This window comes from Mandrillus leucophaeus, unplaced genomic scaffold (genome assembly GCF_000951045.1).
Source record: "Mandrillus leucophaeus isolate KB7577 unplaced genomic scaffold, Mleu.le_1.0 Scaffold209, whole genome shotgun sequence".
Taxonomy (NCBI): Eukaryota; Metazoa; Chordata; class Mammalia; order Primates; family Cercopithecidae; genus Mandrillus; species Mandrillus leucophaeus.
In genome coordinates, this window is record NW_012102132.1 from 1842533 (window position 1) to 1859700 (window position 17168).

Genomic DNA, 17168 nt, shown 5'->3' on the forward strand with positions numbered 1-17168 from the left:
AAGCCTAGAGGGCACATGTCTCACAGCCTACAGGCAGACAGAAGAAGTCATTAAAGAATCATCTGGGGCTGGGTGGTGGCTCACGCCTGGAATCTCAGCATTTTGGGAGGCCGAGGTGGGCGGATCACCTGAGGTTGGGAGATCGAGACCAGCCTGGCTAACAGGGTGAAACCCCATTTCTACTAAAAATACAAAAAATTAGCTGGGTGTGGTGGCGCATGCCTGTAATCCCAGCTATTCGGGAGGCTGAGACAGGAGAATCATTTGAACCTGGGAGGCGGAGGTTGCAGTGAGCTGAGATCGTGCAATTGCACTCCAGCTCGGGCAACAAGAGCGAAACTCCGTCTCAAAAAAAAAGAAAGAAAGAAAAAAAAACGAAAACAACAACGAAGAAGGAATCATCTGGCTGGGCGCAGTGGCTCACACCTGTAATCCCAGTACTTTGGGAGGCCGAGGTGGGCAGATGGCTTGAGCACAGGAGTTTGACACCAGCCTGGCCAACATGGCGAAACCCTGTCTCTACTGAAAATACAAAAATTAGCCAGGTGTGGTGGCGTGTGCCTGTGGTCCCAGCTACCCAGGAGGCTGAGATGGGAGGATTGCTTGAGCCTGAGAGGCAGAGGTTGCAGTGAGCTGAGATGGCACCACTGCACTCCAGCCTGTCTCAAAAAAAAAAGAAAAAAAAAGAGAAGGTTAGGACACAGACACACACACATGGGAAGACCATGTGAAGACACAACAAAGAAGGCGGCCATCTTCAAGCCAAGGAGAGAGATCTCAGAAGGAACCAACCCTGCTGACAACTTGTTGTTGGACCTGCAGCCTCCAGAACAGTGAGACAATATATTTCAGTTGTTTGAGTCACCCAGTGTATGTTACTTTGTCATGGTAGCCCCAGCAGACTAATGTAGGGTGTAATCTCCATCTCTTCCTCGGGGATCTGGGTTGGCACAATGACTTGCTCTGACCAATAGAATGCACCAGAAGTGACACTGTGTGACTTCTGAGGCAAGGCCTTAAGACACCTTGTAGCTTTCTGCTTCGCACTCTCAGGCAGTTCTGAGGCTGCCACGCAAGGAAGCCAGTCTCACATACTTGAGGATGTGAGGCCACAGGGAGAAGAGTGACAGTTCACTGCAGCTGACAGCTGGCACCAACTGCCACACTGTTCATGAGGCCATCTTGGATCTCCCCACAGCTGTTGGCTAGCTGACTGCAGCTGCATGAGTAAACCCAGGTGTAACCAGCAGAGGAACAGCCCAGCCAACTTACCCAATTGTGACAGAAGAAATTGTTGCTGTAAGCTACTATAGTTTAGAGTGTTTCGTTATACAGCAATAGTAAACTGATATATCTCATTGAAACATACTCCAGAAGAGTTTCCATCCAAAAGTCTTAGAAGCAAGTCTGTTGACTAGGTGGTGGCTCACACCTGTGATCCCAGCACTTTGGGAGGCTGAGGCAGGACGATCACTTGAGCCCAGGAGTTCAACACCAGCCTGGGCAACATAGTGGCATCCTGTCTTAAAAAAAAAAAAATTAAAAACTAGCCAGGAGTGGTGGCTCTCGCCTGCAGTCCCAGCTACTGAGGAGGCTGAGGTGGGAGGATCCCCTAAGCCCAGGAATTTGATGCTACAGTGAACTATGATCGTGCCACTGCGCTCCAGCCTGGGTGACAGAGCAAAACCTTATCTCAAAAAAAAGCAACAAGAATCTTGGGAAAGAGGCCGGGCGCAGTGGCTCACGTCTGTAATCCCAGCACTTTGGGAGGCCGAGGCGGGCGGATCACGAGATCAGGAGTTCAAGACCAGCCTGGCCAATATGGTGAAACCCCATCTCTACTAAAAATGCAAATATTAGCCGGGAGTGGTGGCATGCACCTGTAGTCCCAGCTACTCAGGAGGCTGAGGCAGGAGAATCTCTTGAACCTGGAAGGAGGAAGTTGCAGTGAGCTGAGATCATACCACTGCACTCCAGCCTGGGCAACAGAGTGAGACTCCTTCTAAAAAACAAACAAAAAAACAAAAAAGTGGCCGGGCGCGGTGGCTCACGCCTGTAATCCCAACACTTTGGGAGGCCGAGGTGGGTGGATCATGAGATCAGGAGATCGAAACCATCTTGGCTAACATGGTGAAACCCCGACTCTACTAAAAATACAAAAAATTAGCCAGGCGTGGTGGCCGGCGCCTGTAGTCCCAGCTACATGGGAGGCTGAGATAGGAGAATGGTGTGAACCCGGGAGGCGGAGCTTGCAGTGAGCCGAGATCGCGACACTGTACTCCAGCCTGGGTGACAGAGCGAGACGCCGTTTCAAAAAAATAAAAGTAAAAACAACAACAACAACAACAACAAAAGTATATGGGGTTAGAAGCCAGGTGCAGTGGCTCACAGCTATAATCCCAGCACTTTGGGAGGCCGAGGCAGGCGGATCATTTGAGCTCAGGAGTTTGAGACCAGCCTGGCCAAATGACAAAACCCCGTCTCTACAAAAAATACAAAAATTAGCTGGGCTTGGTGGCACGCACCTGTGATCCCAGCTACTCAGGACGCTGAGGCTGGAGGATCGCTTGAACCCGGAAGGCAGAGGTTGCAGTGAGCCGAGATCATGCCACTGCACTCTAGCCCGGACGACAGAGTGAGACCGTCTCCAAAAAAAAAGAATATTGGGGAAAATCTCCAATGGCATCTGTGCTTACTGATTCCAGTTCTAGGGCATAGCATAGATGTAACTCAGTAGATAAAAGGGAGCAGGGGCCACCTTGCCTGAATCATCAGGGGAAAGAAAAGGAATATCTCCTTATATCGGCCCTCCAATAATAAGTGGCCCCCTATGCAAGTCATACCCTCAGATGGCTTTTTGTAAAACACTATGTTGCCCAGGCTGCTGTCGAACTCCTAGCCTCAAGCAATCCTCCCGCCTCAGCCTCCGGAGTAGCTGGGATTACAGGCATGCAGATGTCTATTAATCAAATACTCTCTGGATACACAGGCCTAGAATCCATGGAAATACCTGCCATTTATTAAGTACCTACTATGTAGTTGTTGCACATTCAATGCATTCCCTTATTCAATCCTCATGGAAGTACGGTGAAAATGAGGCACTAGTCACAACTAAATTACCCTATTTTGCACATGATGAAACTGAGACTCAGAGAGGTTAAGCAGCTCTCCTGAGGTCACAGAGCTAGTGTGCATAGACTCCCAAATGGACAGTCTTTCCTCTTAGCCAAGGTGTGATGTTTAAGGAAGGTGACAGAGGAGAACGGGGATCTCAGCCCAAGTGAGCAGAAACAGGAAAAGCTGGTCACATAATGGGGGGCGGGGGCCAGGCCTCAGGGTCAGGCCAGGTATGTAAGGAGAAGGGAGAACTGTGGGCGAGAGCTTCCAGGAAATGTCTTAGGGAGAAGGGGAAACAGTCCAGATGGAAGGAGGGAGTAGCTGCGGGGCCTTAGGTAGGTGGGGGCTGGGGTATGGGCGAAAGCTGCTTCACTGTCCTTTCCTCAGGAGCAGGAGTGGTGGCTCTACCTCTAAGAACAGACTCCTTACCGGATGCGGTGGCTCATGCCTGTAATCCCAGGAGGCGTGGGAGGCTGAGGCAGGCGGATCGCTTGAGGTCAGGAGTTCAAGACCAGCCTGGCCAACATAACGAAACCCCGTCTCTACTAAAAATACAAAAATTAAGGCTGGGCGCGGTGACTCACGCTTGTAATCCCAGCACTTTGGGAGGCTGAGGCGGGCGGATCACAAGGTCAGGAGATGGAGACCATGGTGAAACCACGTCTCTACTAAAAATACAAAAAATTAGCCGGCCGTGGTGGCGGGCGCCTGTAGTCCCAGCTACTCGGAGAGGCTGAGGCAGGAGAATGGCATGAACCCAGGAGGCGGAGCTTGCAGTGAGCCAAGATTGCGCCACTGCACTCCAGCGTGGGCAACGGAGTGAGACTCCATCTCAAAAAATATACATATAAAATAAAATAAAAATACAAATACAAAAATTAGCTGGGCGTGGTGGCGCATGCCTGTAGTCCTAGCTACATGGGAGGCTGAGGCACGAGAATTGCTTGAACCAGTGAGCCAAGATCATGCCACTGCACTCCAGCCTGGGGAACAGTGAGACTCCGTCCAAAAATAGAATTAAAAAAAAGAACAGACTTCACCCGTGCAGCAGGCACCTCCTCTACCACCCTCCGGGCCTTCTCCTCCATGGCTCTGCCTCCCCTGCCCCAGCAACTCCCTATGCACCTGCCATCCTTCTCTGTCTCTCTTCATCTAAATCTTCAACAGGTGGAAAGCAGCCTGATTAAGGGTGCACCCCAATTCCCTCCTCGTGGCCACACTATGAGGTGGGCACTTAGTTACTCTCCTTTTACAGATGAGGAAACTGAGGCATGGCGACGTGAGGGGAGGGCAGCCTGCACTATGACCTAGCCTAATGACTCTATCTGGGAGGTTTCCGCTGGCTTTCCTGGTCCTCTGAGACCTGCTCTGCCAGGGATTCCAGGGTGCTGACTTGCACATCACTCCTTCAGCCTGGTGGGATGAGTTCGTCAACGAGATCATGGAGACATGTGACCATTTTTAGCCCTTGGCTTGGCGTGGGGCACATAGAAGGAGCCCCATCATGTGTCGCATTGCTGTGCAGCTCCAAGCCTACCCCCGTCTGCTCTGAGCAAGGCAGCTGCTGCATGTGAGACTTGGTGGTAATGAGGGGAGTCATGTCGGTGGGGAGGTTCAGGAGCCCCAGAAGGAAAAGGAAGAGGACCAGAGAGAGCAGGTTCCTCGGAGTGCTAAACACAGGCCCAGCTGCCTTTTTCAGGAATAAGGGTGTGGGCCAGAGGGGCAAACGACCCCCTCCACAAATGCCAGTGAATTGCAGCAGGCACACAATGGCTCCTCCCTCTTGTGTCCTGCCTTCCCAGGGTACCCTATTTGGCAAATCCTACCCACTCTGGCAGCCCCTGGAACCCAGCCACCCTCTTTATGCCCCTCATCCTGAGGCATCTGTCATGCAAGTCACCCCCCACCTTCCCTGGGGAGCTGGCTTGCTGGCCCCAGTGGTCTCCATGTGACCTTTCCTCAGCTCCTCCACTGTCTTCAGACCTGAGGTAAAGAAAGCAAGGTCAGAGAAGGGGCCCCACTCATGACCGTGAGACAGAAGACCCACGCCAACCGAAGCCGCTCTCTTTCTCCAGCTGCCTGTCAGGCCACCATTGCAACAGTTGACCCTCCTGGGCCCCAAACCAGGTTGTCTGACCTGAAAACACTCAGTAGTCAGCCAGGTGTTCCTATTCAGAGCCCAGTGAGCTTGCACTTGAGATCAGGCACATGGGTAAGGCTGATATGGGGGTGACAGTGAACCACAAATCTTACAGACCCAACCTCCTCAGAGAGCTGAGCTGGTCAGAATGAGAAGGTGCTCACACTGCAGCCCTGCATTTACTATCCAAAGGGACTAGAAATGACTAGAAACTGAGAAAAACAGGCCAGTGGCAGTGGCTCACGCCTATAATCCCACCACTTTGCAAAACAGGCCAGTAGCAGTGGCTCACGCCTGTAATCCCAGCACTTTGCGAGGCCGAGGCAGGCGGATCACCTGAGGTCGGGAGTTCGAGACCAGCATGGAGAAATCCCATCTCTACTAAAAATACAAAATTAGCCAGATGTGGTGGCACATGCCTGTAATCCCAGCTACTCAGGAGACTGAGGCAGGAGAATCGCTTGAACCCGGGAGGCGGAGGTTGTGGTGAGCCAAGATCACGCCATTGCACTCCAGCCTGGGCAACAAGAGCTAAACTCTGAAAAAAAAGAAAGAAAGAAAGAGAGAGAGAGAAAGAAAGAGAAAGGAAGAAAGGAAAAGAGAAACAGAGGAAGGAAGGAAGGAAGGAAGGAAGGAAGGAAGGAAGGAAGGAAGGAAGGAAGGAAGGAAAAGAAAGAACGAGAAAGAAAAGAAAAGGAAAAACGGTCCTTATGGCCCAGTAGACATGAATAACTGCAAGCGACTGGAGACCTGGTGCCTGGCACTGGCTTTACCCTGTGAGCTTCCAGGCCTCAAATTAGAAGGAGGAGGGGAACTCATGTTCGTCCAGCACTTTGGCAAGATCATCTCACTGACTCCTCATAACAACCCCATGAGATACTGTGGTGGTTTTAAACACACCCGCTAGTTATTCAACACTCTTCCCACCAAGAGGTGTGGTTTCTGTCTCTACTCCTCGAAGTCTGGGTGGGCTTGTGACTGCTTTCAACACAACAGAAGTGACACTCTGAGACTTGTAAGGCAAAGCCAGAAGAAGCCATGCAGCTTGCTCCTGGCTCTTTTGGCGCACACGCTCTGAAAGAAGTCAGGAAGAAGTCTACTGCCATGGCAGAGACTCACAACATAGGTGCTGCGGTCAACAGCCCAGCAGAGCTCCCAGCCAATAGCCAGCATCAACTGATTGCTACAGGAGTGTGCCATCTTGGATATCCTTCCCATGGCTGCGGCCCCTGTTGATGTGTGACTGCAACCGAATGAGATACCCCAAGTGAGAAGTACCCAGCTGAGTCCGTTCCAGAATTCTTAACCCACAGCACTGTGAACAAAATCAGAGTTGTTTTCTTCGTTTTTGTTTTTGACACAGTATCACTGTCACCCGGGCTGGAGTGCAGTGGCGGGATCTCAGCTCACCACAGCCTCAACCTCCAGAGTTCAAGGAATCCTCTCACCCTAATTTTTGTATTTTTGTAGAGACAGGGTCTCCCCATGTTGCCCAGGCTAGTCTGCAACTCCTAGGCTCAATTGATCCATCTACCGCGGCCTCCCAAAGTGCTGGGATTACAGGCATGAGCCACCACACCCGGCCAAAGAGTTGTTTTACGTGGCAAAGTTCTGGGGTAATTTGTTGCATGGCACTAGTCATCAAAACAGATCTGTGGTGTTCCCACTTGAAACTGAGGTGCAGAGGGGCTGAATAACTTGCCCATGGTCACACACCTGGTAAGTGGCAGAATTGAAACTCAAACCTGGTCTCTCAGAATCCAAATCATAGCCCCTTCTCACGGTGCCCCCTGACATTTTCTCACTTCCAAGAAGAGAACATTCTTTTCAGACTCGACTAGTTTCCAAACCTGGCTGTGCGTCAGAGTCAGCAGTGGCGTGTTAAAGATAGAGATTTCCAGGCCCCACCCCAGGCCTACTGAGTCAGTATTTTCAGGAATGGGGCCAGGACTCCGAATTCTGAACTGGCACCCCAGGTGACCCTGAGGCAGTTAGTGTGTGAACTGTACAGTGAGACCCACTGCTCAGCCAGGTTATTACAGAAAACTGGAGGGGACCGGCAAGGTTTTCTTCAAAATATAGCAGTTTCAGAAAATCCTTCATGATCTGAGGTCATCTGCTTCAATTTCTTTTCTTTTCTTTCTCTCTCTTTTTTTTTTTTGAGACGGAGTCTTGCTCTGTCGCCCAGGCTGGAGTGCAGTGGTGCGATCTCGGCTCACTGCAAGCCCCGCCTCCCGGGTTCATGCCATTTTCCTGCCTCAGCCTCCCTCCCGCATAGCTGGGACTACAGGCACCCACCACCATGCCCGGCTAATTTTTTGTATTTTTAGTACAGACAGGGTTTCACTGTGCTAGCCAGGATGGTCTCGATCTCCTGACCTCGTGATCCGCCCGCCTCAGCCTCCCAAAGTGCTGGGATTACAGGCATGAGCCACCACACCTGGCCTCAATTTCGACTTTCTTGGCCCTAACATCTGGGAAATCTTTTCTACTCCCCCACCACTAAGAGACAGAAATTGATGGGAGGCTATCCAACCAGTAAGTACATTCGTGTGTGTTAACACCTTGCTAGGCTCTGTGGTCCCTGTGCTCTAAGAACTTACAACTGAAGCGAGCAGATAAGGAGTAAAGTTGTTTCAGAGCAACCAAATGATAAGTTTTGTGGCTGTGACAACAAGCACAACGGCATCTGGGAGAATTAGACTAAAATGTAACTCCCTAGCAATTTGGGAGGGGCTCCGCAGAGGAGGTGGGGCCTGGAGCTGGAAGTCAGGGTGAGCAGGGGGATCACTCCAGGCAGGGGGCTCAGGGGCTGAGGCTCCCTCTGAGGGCAGAACAAGCAGGAGGGCATGAGTGGGCAGAGGGACTCACTAGGCTGCCCCAGGGGTGTGCTCTGTGGCAGCTATGGAACCAGAGGAGAGGGGAAGACCAGGACCAGATCAAAGAGGGGTCAGGGGACTTGAAGCCTGATCCAGAGTTTTATTTTCTCAGTTTCCAAAAGCTACTGTCATTTATAGATCAAGGACATGGCCAGGTGCGGTGGCTCACACTTGCAATCCCAGTACTTTGGGAGGCTGAGGCGGGAGGATCACTTGAGCCCAGGAGGTTGAGGCTGCAGTGAGCCATGATCACACCACTGCATTCCAGCCTGGGTGACAGAATGAGATCCTGTCTCAAAAAGGAAAACACCAAATACCAAAAACTAAAAAAGGCAGTCCCCCTTCCAGGTCTAGGATAGGATTACTTACAGAAGATGGATCAACTCACACACCTTTGGAGATAGGAGCCAGAATCCTCCCAAATTAGAGACTGAATCCCCATGGGGCCCCGCCATAAAACATATCTGCCCCAGTGCCCCAGTCTCTTTGCTTACAAGAAGTAAACCTTGATGCTGCTACCTTGAATTTTTAGACAGTGGATTCCTTTGATTAGAATCACTCTGGGCAACGGTGACGAGATTCCATTAACCACTGGAATCAATTGAACCAAGAGCTTTCCTTCCTAAAGGGAAGGGCTAGGTTCCAGTACTTGGCTGACTGCAGAGCCCTGGAGGAATTCATTGAAAGGAGGCCCGAAATTAGAAATCATCACTTTCTGCAGAGACACTTAGGAATCCCTCCCACATTATTCAAGGACAGCAAGAGAAAGGTGGGCAGAACTGAGGGGGGGAAAGGAGCTGCAAGGAAGAACGGGAGTCTTTGACCAGCTCACATAGCTTCATACAACAGATGAAGGTGTGTCCTGCACAGCCCGCAAGACCAGTTAAAAGTCTAGCTTTTAGTCACACCTCCTGGATCCTATCCCACATCTGTGCCACTCCAAGACATGCTTAGAGGTAAGCAAGGAAACTTGCTCAGTCTGGGGTCTCCTCTGATCTTTCCCATCTGTACTCTCCCTGCAAGGGAAGCCCCTGTAGGAAGAAAGGTCTCCATTCCATCATGGCTTTTTTATTTTCTTTTTTTTGGAGGGGGGGAAGAGTTTCATTCTCGCGCCCAGGCTGAAGTGTAGTGACACAATCTCGTCTCACCGCAGCCTCTGCTCCCGGATTCAAGTGATTCTCGTGCCTCAGCCTCTCGAGTACCTGGAATTACAGGCGCGTACCACCATGCTTGGCTAACTTTTGTATTTTTAGCAGAGACAGGGTTTCACCATGTTGGCCAGGCCAGTCTCGAATTCCTGACCTCAGGTGATCTGCCCGCCTCGGCCTTCCAAAGTACTGGGATAACAGGTGTGAGCCACCGCGCCCAGCCCTTCATGGCCTTTTTGTCTCTCAGCATTGGGATGGCCGGTGGCCCATCTTCCCAGGTTTCCTGAGATTGGCGGCAATGACCCAGAAGCCTCTGGTGACATCATAAACCATCTCGGGGCGGGTAATGTAATTATTGCATGGATTTATTCAAATTTAATCTAAAACAGAAGGTTTCAACAAGGGTCGTTTTATCATTTGATATATGTGTTTGTATATATAAATGTCACAGCTAGAGATACATAGTTTTGGTTTGAACCATCTGTTTCAGATTGCATTACTCTTCCCAGTGCTTCACCTCGCCCTGTGTCCACACCCTTTAGAGGTAGAGCATGTCTCCTCATCCCACCGATGTCAGGTCACATGACTTCTTCTGGCCAAAAGATGTAGGCAGAAGTAACAGCGTGCAAATTTTGAGTCCCGGACTTAAGAGTCATCGCATTTGCACCCTACCCTCTTGCACTTTTGCCACTGTCACGAGAAGAACATGTCCCAGGTAGCCCACTTGTCCATAGAAGATGAGGGACACGTGTAGCGGCTTTAGATCCAATCCACACTTGGAGTCAAGCCCTGTTGAGCACATTCTAGACCAGTGAACCACAGGTGACCCACGGACACGTATGTAAGAAATAAGTGCTTACTGATGTTTTGAGGTGGTTTGTGATACAACAGTGTTGTGGCAAGAGCTTATTGATACATTGCCTGAGCACGTTACTCTGTCAATCCAAGACTCATACTGCACAACCTACCATCTAAAAGAACACTTGTTCTACCTGCTGTAGATTGAAATAACTACATAAAAGAACATTCCATCTCTCTCTAGCCCCATACCCTTCTTAATTCTTCCGAGTATTTATTACAACCTGCAATATTATATATTTTTATTGCTCATGTACTTTTTCTCTCCCTAGTAAAATGTAGTTTTATGATGTCCAAGATACTGTTTTTGTTCCTGCTATAAATGTCCAAAGCTTTGGTAGGTGTATAGTGGGTGTTAAATAATTATGTGCACAATAGATGTATAGGGTCTTTTTTCTCCTTGGTTCATATGCCTCTTATCTAATTTACGTTCCTGTGTGCAGCTTAATGACTTTGCAGTAAGCAAAGTTGAGGAAGAAGAAAACTTTTTTTTCTTTTTTTTTGAGACGGAGTCTCGTTCTGTCGCCCGGGCTGGAGTGCAGTGGCGCAATCTCGGCTCACTGCAAGCTCCGCCTTCCGGGTTCATGCCATTCTTTTGCCTCAGCCTCCCAAGTAGCTGGGACTACAAGCGCCCGCAACCACTCCCGGCTAATTTTTTGTATTTTTAGTAGAGACGGGGTTTCATTGTGTTAGCCAGGATGGTCTCGATCTCCTGACCTCGTGATCTGCCCAGCTTGGTCTCCCAAAGTGCTGGGATTACAGGCGTGAGCCACCGCGCCCGGCCTGAAGAAAACATTTTGTGGAGCAAAATCTGCAAACAGGAGACCTCCTAATTTTGTTCCTGATGAAGAATGAGTTCTTCTTCCCCAAGGAGCCACTCTTGATGGTTTTGGCCCTTAGAAACCACAACAGACCTCCAGAACTGTGGCAAACCAGCAGGTGGCTTTGCCAGTGCCATCCAATATAACCACCACGCAGCTATATTTCCGTATACCGCATCAGGGGCTGTCCTCAACCATAGGAGGTTTCTGTGTGTCAGTTCACTGGGGGGAACTTCAAAGGGACTTATGTGGCTTCCAAGAGCTGTCAGAATGTTTGACTCTCTGGCATTGTGCCAGCATCACATGTTAATTAAATTATATGGCAGATACGCCACAATGTCAAGGTCACATATTATAGCCGTCAAAGCCTAACATTAGGTGCAGTATTTTATAGCACAGAGCAAAGTATACCTTTAAACAAATTCCTGGCCGGGCACGGTGGCTCATGCCTGTAATCCCAGCACTTTGGGAGGCCAAGGCGGGTGGATTACCTGAGGTCAGGAGTTTGAGACCAGCCTGGCCAACACGGTGAAACCCCGTCTCTACTAAAAAAATACAAAAATTAGTCGGATTAGTCGGGTGTGGTGGCACACACCTGTAATCCCAGCTACTCGGGAGGCTGAGGCTGGAGAATCACTTGAACCCAGGAGGCAGAGGTTGCAGTGAGCCAATATCGAGCTATTGCACTCCAGCCTGGACGACAGAGTGACACTCCATCTCAAAAATAAAATAAAATAAAACTTTAAATAAAATAAACAAATTCCTTTATCTTTCCCAGTCCTTTCTTGCCTCTGGCTCTTAAGACATCCACCATTCGACGCTTCCTATGTGAAGAACATTCCAGACAACTTTGTCAGACTCTCTCTGACTTGCCAGACAGTGGAGGTTTCTGGGGTGGCACCTACTTGCTCTGTCTAACCCTTCTTGACTTTCTGACCTCAGGCTTTCGTGAGCCTAGGCTTCACCCTGAAGGAGAAGATCTTCTTACCGGTCTGTGGGTACAACAAATGCTAGCTCTTTCTTGGAAGATGGTTCTATTAGCAGGGCAGCAACTAGCCGGGCTATAAAAGGGAAGTGGACGGGGGAAGACATTCCCTCCAAATATCTTTTTTTTTTTTTTTAGAGTTTCGCTCTTGTTGCCCAGGCTGAAATGCAATGGCGCAATCTTGGCTCACGGCAACCTCCGCCTTCCGGGTTCAAGCAATTCTCCTGCCTCAGCCTCCCGAGTAGCTGGGATTACAGACATGTGCCACCACACCCGGCTAATTTTGTATTTTTAGTAGAGACGGGGTTTCTCCATGTTGGTCAGGCTGGTCTCGAACTCCCAAGCTCAGGTGATCTGCCCGCCTCGGCCTCCTAAAGTGCTGGGATTACAGGCGTGAGCCACCACTCCCGGCCTCAAATATTTTTTTTAATAAGCACAGCTAGAAACTCTCCATGAGTGGAAACTGGTCACAAGAAGCCCCTGCTACTTATGTGCTGAGTGTGGGCAATCCTCTCACTAGAGGGACGACTATGAAGTCACATTCCTGGTTTTCTTGGGTCTCTGACGGTTACCAAGGAAAACTCGGAGCCCATCAACTCGGCCAAATGACTTACATGCAATCACCAAAGCAAAGTTAATATCAAATGTGTTTCAGTCTCAAGTGTCCCTAACACCTATTAAGCACTTTCTAGATGCCAGGCACTGTTTTATTATTTATTTATTTATTTATTTATTTATTTATTTTGAGACACAGTCTTGCTCTGTCACCCAGGCTGGAGTGTAGTGGCACCGTCTCGGCTCACTGCAACCTCCGCCTCCTGGATTCAAGCGATTCTCCCGCCTCAGCCTCCCAGTAGCTGGGGTTACAGGCACCCACCACCACGCCTGCCTAATTTTTGTATTTTTAGTAGAGACAGGGTTTCGCCATGTTGGCCAGGTTGCTGTCGAACTCCTTACCTCAGGTGATCTGCCCGCCTCGGCCTCCCAAAGTGCTGGGATTACAGGCGTGAGACACCGTGCCTGGCCCAGGCACTATTTTACATGCTTTACGTCCATCAACTAATCCTCCCAACATCATTAAATATATTGTATCATTACCCTCCATTTCAAAGATGGGGAAAGTCAGGTGGCGAGAGTAACTGCCTCAGGTCACACAGCTGGTCAAGTCGTAGAGCCAGGTTTCGAACCCAGGCAGTTTGGCTCCCCCATACTAACTACGACATAGTCTTCGCTATTTAATCCTGCAAGCTTTAGGAAATGCCCGCTATGCACAAGGCACACAAATAAGGTGCTGGGGGCTGGGAGGAGGGGGATGAACAAGCAGGCAACATGTCTACTAAGGAAAAGTACTCCTAAGTAACAGTTTAAGATAAAGTTAAACTAATTCAGATCTTTGAAGGGGTTTTGAATTCTTTCCAAGGGTAGGCGTGTTGAATAAATATAGTGCCTTTGAAAACCTGCCTTCATATATGGGTGTTCGTTGTACTGCTCTTTCAAGTTTTCTGTGGGTTTGGGATTTTTTTCAAAATAAAATTAATATATATATTTAAAAGAATCAGCCTTAATAGGCCAGGCGTGGCGGCTCATGCCTGTAATCCCAGCACTTTGGGAGGCCGAGGCGGGTGGATCACGAGGTCAGGAGATAGAGACCATCCTGGCTAACACGGTGAAACCCTGTCTCTACTAAAAATACAAAAAATTAGCCCAACATAGTGGCACACACCTGTAATCCCAGCTACTTGGGAGGGTGAGGCGGGAGAATCGCTTGAACCTGGTAGGTGGAGATTGCAGTGAGCTGAGATTGCACCACTGCACTCCAGCCTGGGTGACAGAGCAAGATTCCGTCTCAAAAAATAAAAAGAAAAAAAGAAAAAAAAAAAAAGAATCAGCCTTAATAGACTATCTTGGGAAGGGTAAGCAATAAACTGGGAGCAGTGGTTGCCTTCAGAGAGGCAAACTGAGTGACTGAGAAATGCGGGCAGGAGAGGCACCAAACATCCTTTTATAGCCTTAGAGTTTTCTGCCAAGTGCAGGTGTTACCCATAACATCTGCCGTGAACTTGATGTCACCTGGGCGGACCCTTTGGCGAGAAAGCATGGAACTCCCAGCTCCCAAGTCCCATTCAGCAGGTCAGCCACTGGGAGTCTGAGGGAGTCTTCAGTTTCCCAGCTTTATGTGTAAAGTGGTCAGAAACACACCATCAGCCCTTTGGCTTAAATATATATATTTATATACGCCTAAGTGGGGTGCAGTGGCTCATGGCTGTAATCCCAGCACTTTGGGAGGCTGAGGTGGGAGGATCACTTGAGCCCAGGAGTTTGAGACCAGCCTGGGCAACATGGTGAGACCTAGTCTCTACAAAAAAAAAGAAGAAAAGAAAAATGAGCCAGGTGTGGTGGCACGTGCCTGTAGTCCCACCTACTCGGGAGGCTGAGGCAGGAGAAGCACTTGAGCCTGGGAGGTCAAGGCTACGGTGAGCTGTGATCACCTCACTGCACTACAGCCTCGGCAAGAGATAGATGGAGACCCCATTAAAAAAACAAAAACAAAACAAAACAAAGCAAAAAACTAAGACTGAGGAGTAATACCAGGGATTGCTCTTTCTCCTGGTTTTAGTGTAAGCACAATGAACTTTTCAGCTCCATGGGGCTTATCTCTCTTGGGGAGACTTTATGTCCTCTAAGGAGGGTCCTGGGTCCTGTTAACTGGGGGTTTCCCCGAGCCACCCCCAACAGCCACAAGCACAGTGCAGGACAGACAAGAGAGGCTTGAACGAACGTTTGTTGAATCACTGACTATGCTGTGTTCACCATCCACGAAGGACCATGTGGTCCAATATCCTTTCTATTCGTATGTGTGGGTAACCCTTGGAGCATGGATGTCACACTTACGACAAGTGAGCAGTGATTCTCAGCACAGAATGTGGTATTTTTCTGTTGCACAAGGTTAAACAGTGACCAAGTGTCCACAATTGCCCAACGTGGCCTGAAGCTGCCAGCCAAGGAATTGGGTCACCCCCGGTTCACTCTCAGGGGCTGGGGGATCCCCGTCTTGACCCACTGGCAACCCACTCACTCTTGGGAAACTCTGGATGAAGGGATTTTGGAAGCCATTCCTTGGCTCTTGGAACTAGCAACCCACAACCAGAAGGGGGGAGGGGGTGGTCTGAGAGGGCTGCCAAGGGGCAGCAGGGCTTCCTGGGGCTTGGGCTTGCTCTGGGGTGTGCCCAGGTTTTTGGGGGGCGACGGGGCCTGAGCAGTGGGCTGAAGAGGGCATGCTGCCAGCTCTGGCTGGCCCAGAGCCAGGAAGTCTGACTGAACTTGGGCCAGCCCTGTTGGCCCACAGACTCTGGAAGCTGAACTGCTCCAGCGCTCCTTGGCCTCTTTGTTTTCACTTCCCCACAGCTCTCTCTTAGTGTTTAGGAATGTGCTTTGAAGGTTCCAGCGTGTTTCGCCTCTGCTTAGGGAAACCAAGAGCAGAGACTGGGTCCAGGCCAGATGGCTTGAGGAAGGGCACCTGTGATCACACTGAGAGCGCCCCAAGGGGCAGGTGGAATGCAGGGGGCACTTAAGCCAGCCTCCTTCTCTGCTGGGAGACTCCATGTGCAGTGCTAAACCTTGGAGATTCTCAGGTTTGTTTTGTTAAGGGAGGCAGTATTCCCTTACCGGCTCCCCCAGAGAGCCTACATTTGTCCAGGAGCTTTTGGGAATAAGCTGTGCTCTTCTGCTTTTTCAGGGCAAGAGAGAGAGAGCTGTAGTGTGTGCTTTCCTAGCTAGAAAAGTTGCCTCCTTCGTTCGCATTAGAATAAGTTTCCTGGTCTGCCTAGGGCAACAAAGTCAGGCCCTCCAAGGAAGGGGAAGTGAAGACGACCTCTCTGGCACTCCCACCGTGGGGAGGACAATCATCTTACAGGCGCAGATGCTTAGCCAGATAGGGTTTGGCTCAGGGAGGCCATAGAGGGGTCCATTGCTACAGGTTGCCCTCTGGCCTCAATGCCCACCTGTAAGCCGCTATCTTCAAAAGTGGAACCCAAAATGGTTGGCTTTCTCCTCTCATTCCCCAGCCCCTTCACCCACTGTCTTTCATGGCCTTTGTCATCAGGCACATATAAAGGGAAGGGTCTTCCCTGCTCAGTTATTTGAGGGCTCATAGTGCTGGTAGCCCCCTTTGATGCCCAGCATAGTGCTTTGCACACAGCAAGTGCTTAATAAATGCCAAATGACTGAAATACCAGGCCTCTTCAGCGACCAAGAGCACTCTGGAGCTTTCTCTAACCAGAAGTCACTTTCCTCCTCTGGCTGTTTTCTGAAGCTGGGAGCTCTGGGTTCTGGTCTCACTTTTGCCACTAACATGTCACCCTGAGCTAGTATTTTCACCCTCTCAACTGATTTCCTCCACTGAGTTAAATGGGGCTCAATTCAAGCCCTGGTGGCTCTTGTATGACATCTGCACACATTGTTTACCGGCTGACATTTTAGCACCAGGTTGGGTCACTTCGATCCTGCCTGGGCCCAGGTGCTAGCAGGATCTTTAGTCTTCAGCTCAGGGTTCTCTCCTGCTCCTCCACCGTCTGTCTGGCTTCACAACACACACCTAGTCCTTGGACTCTTGACACAGCTGTTCCTATCTGTCCCCATGGCCATTTATGCAGCTCCAGCTCCTGCATGAGGGGGCCGTGGCACATAAGCAATAACTCCGATGCCACAAGGGCACCTGAGTCATTTTTCTGCAGCCAGCACTGTCTGTTTGGAGCTACAGCAGACCTCCCTCCTGCCCTGTGGTGACATAGGCCCTGTTCAGGTCTGTGTGGGCTATGGATTTTTTCCCCCTGATTTCCATTACTCTTTGATTTCAGCACCCAAGTGAACATGCACTCCAAGGCTCTGCTGAGGGTAAACAGAAAGCACCATCGCAGGGGTCCTTCCTCCTCTCTCTCGGAAGATTCTTTCTCTTCCTAGGTAATGACTGCTTTTTCCTCCCAGCTTCCTCTCAGCCTACGTATATTTAGTGCACGTTGCCCTGGATAGAGTTTAATTAGGCACCAATGCACCCAGGGGCAAAAACCAAGGACCCCTCTCGGGTTGAGCAAATGGGGCCAGCCTCCCCTGGCTGGTAAGTGATGAGCTGCCGGCAGGTAGAGGAGGTTGCCCATTCTCAGCTAATGATCGCCTTAGGCGCCAAGTGATGGAAAATCCAGGAGGACTGGCGAGCTGCAGGGG

General features: G+C 50.1%; 1 protein-coding gene across 2 annotated transcripts in view; it reads right to left on the reverse strand.

Moving 5' to 3' along the window:
- The window catches only part of BCOR (BCL6 corepressor), a 143314-nt gene that overhangs the window by 91163 nt on the left and 34983 nt on the right, over window positions 1–17168 (reverse strand). The gene's annotated exons all lie outside the window — the stretch shown is intronic.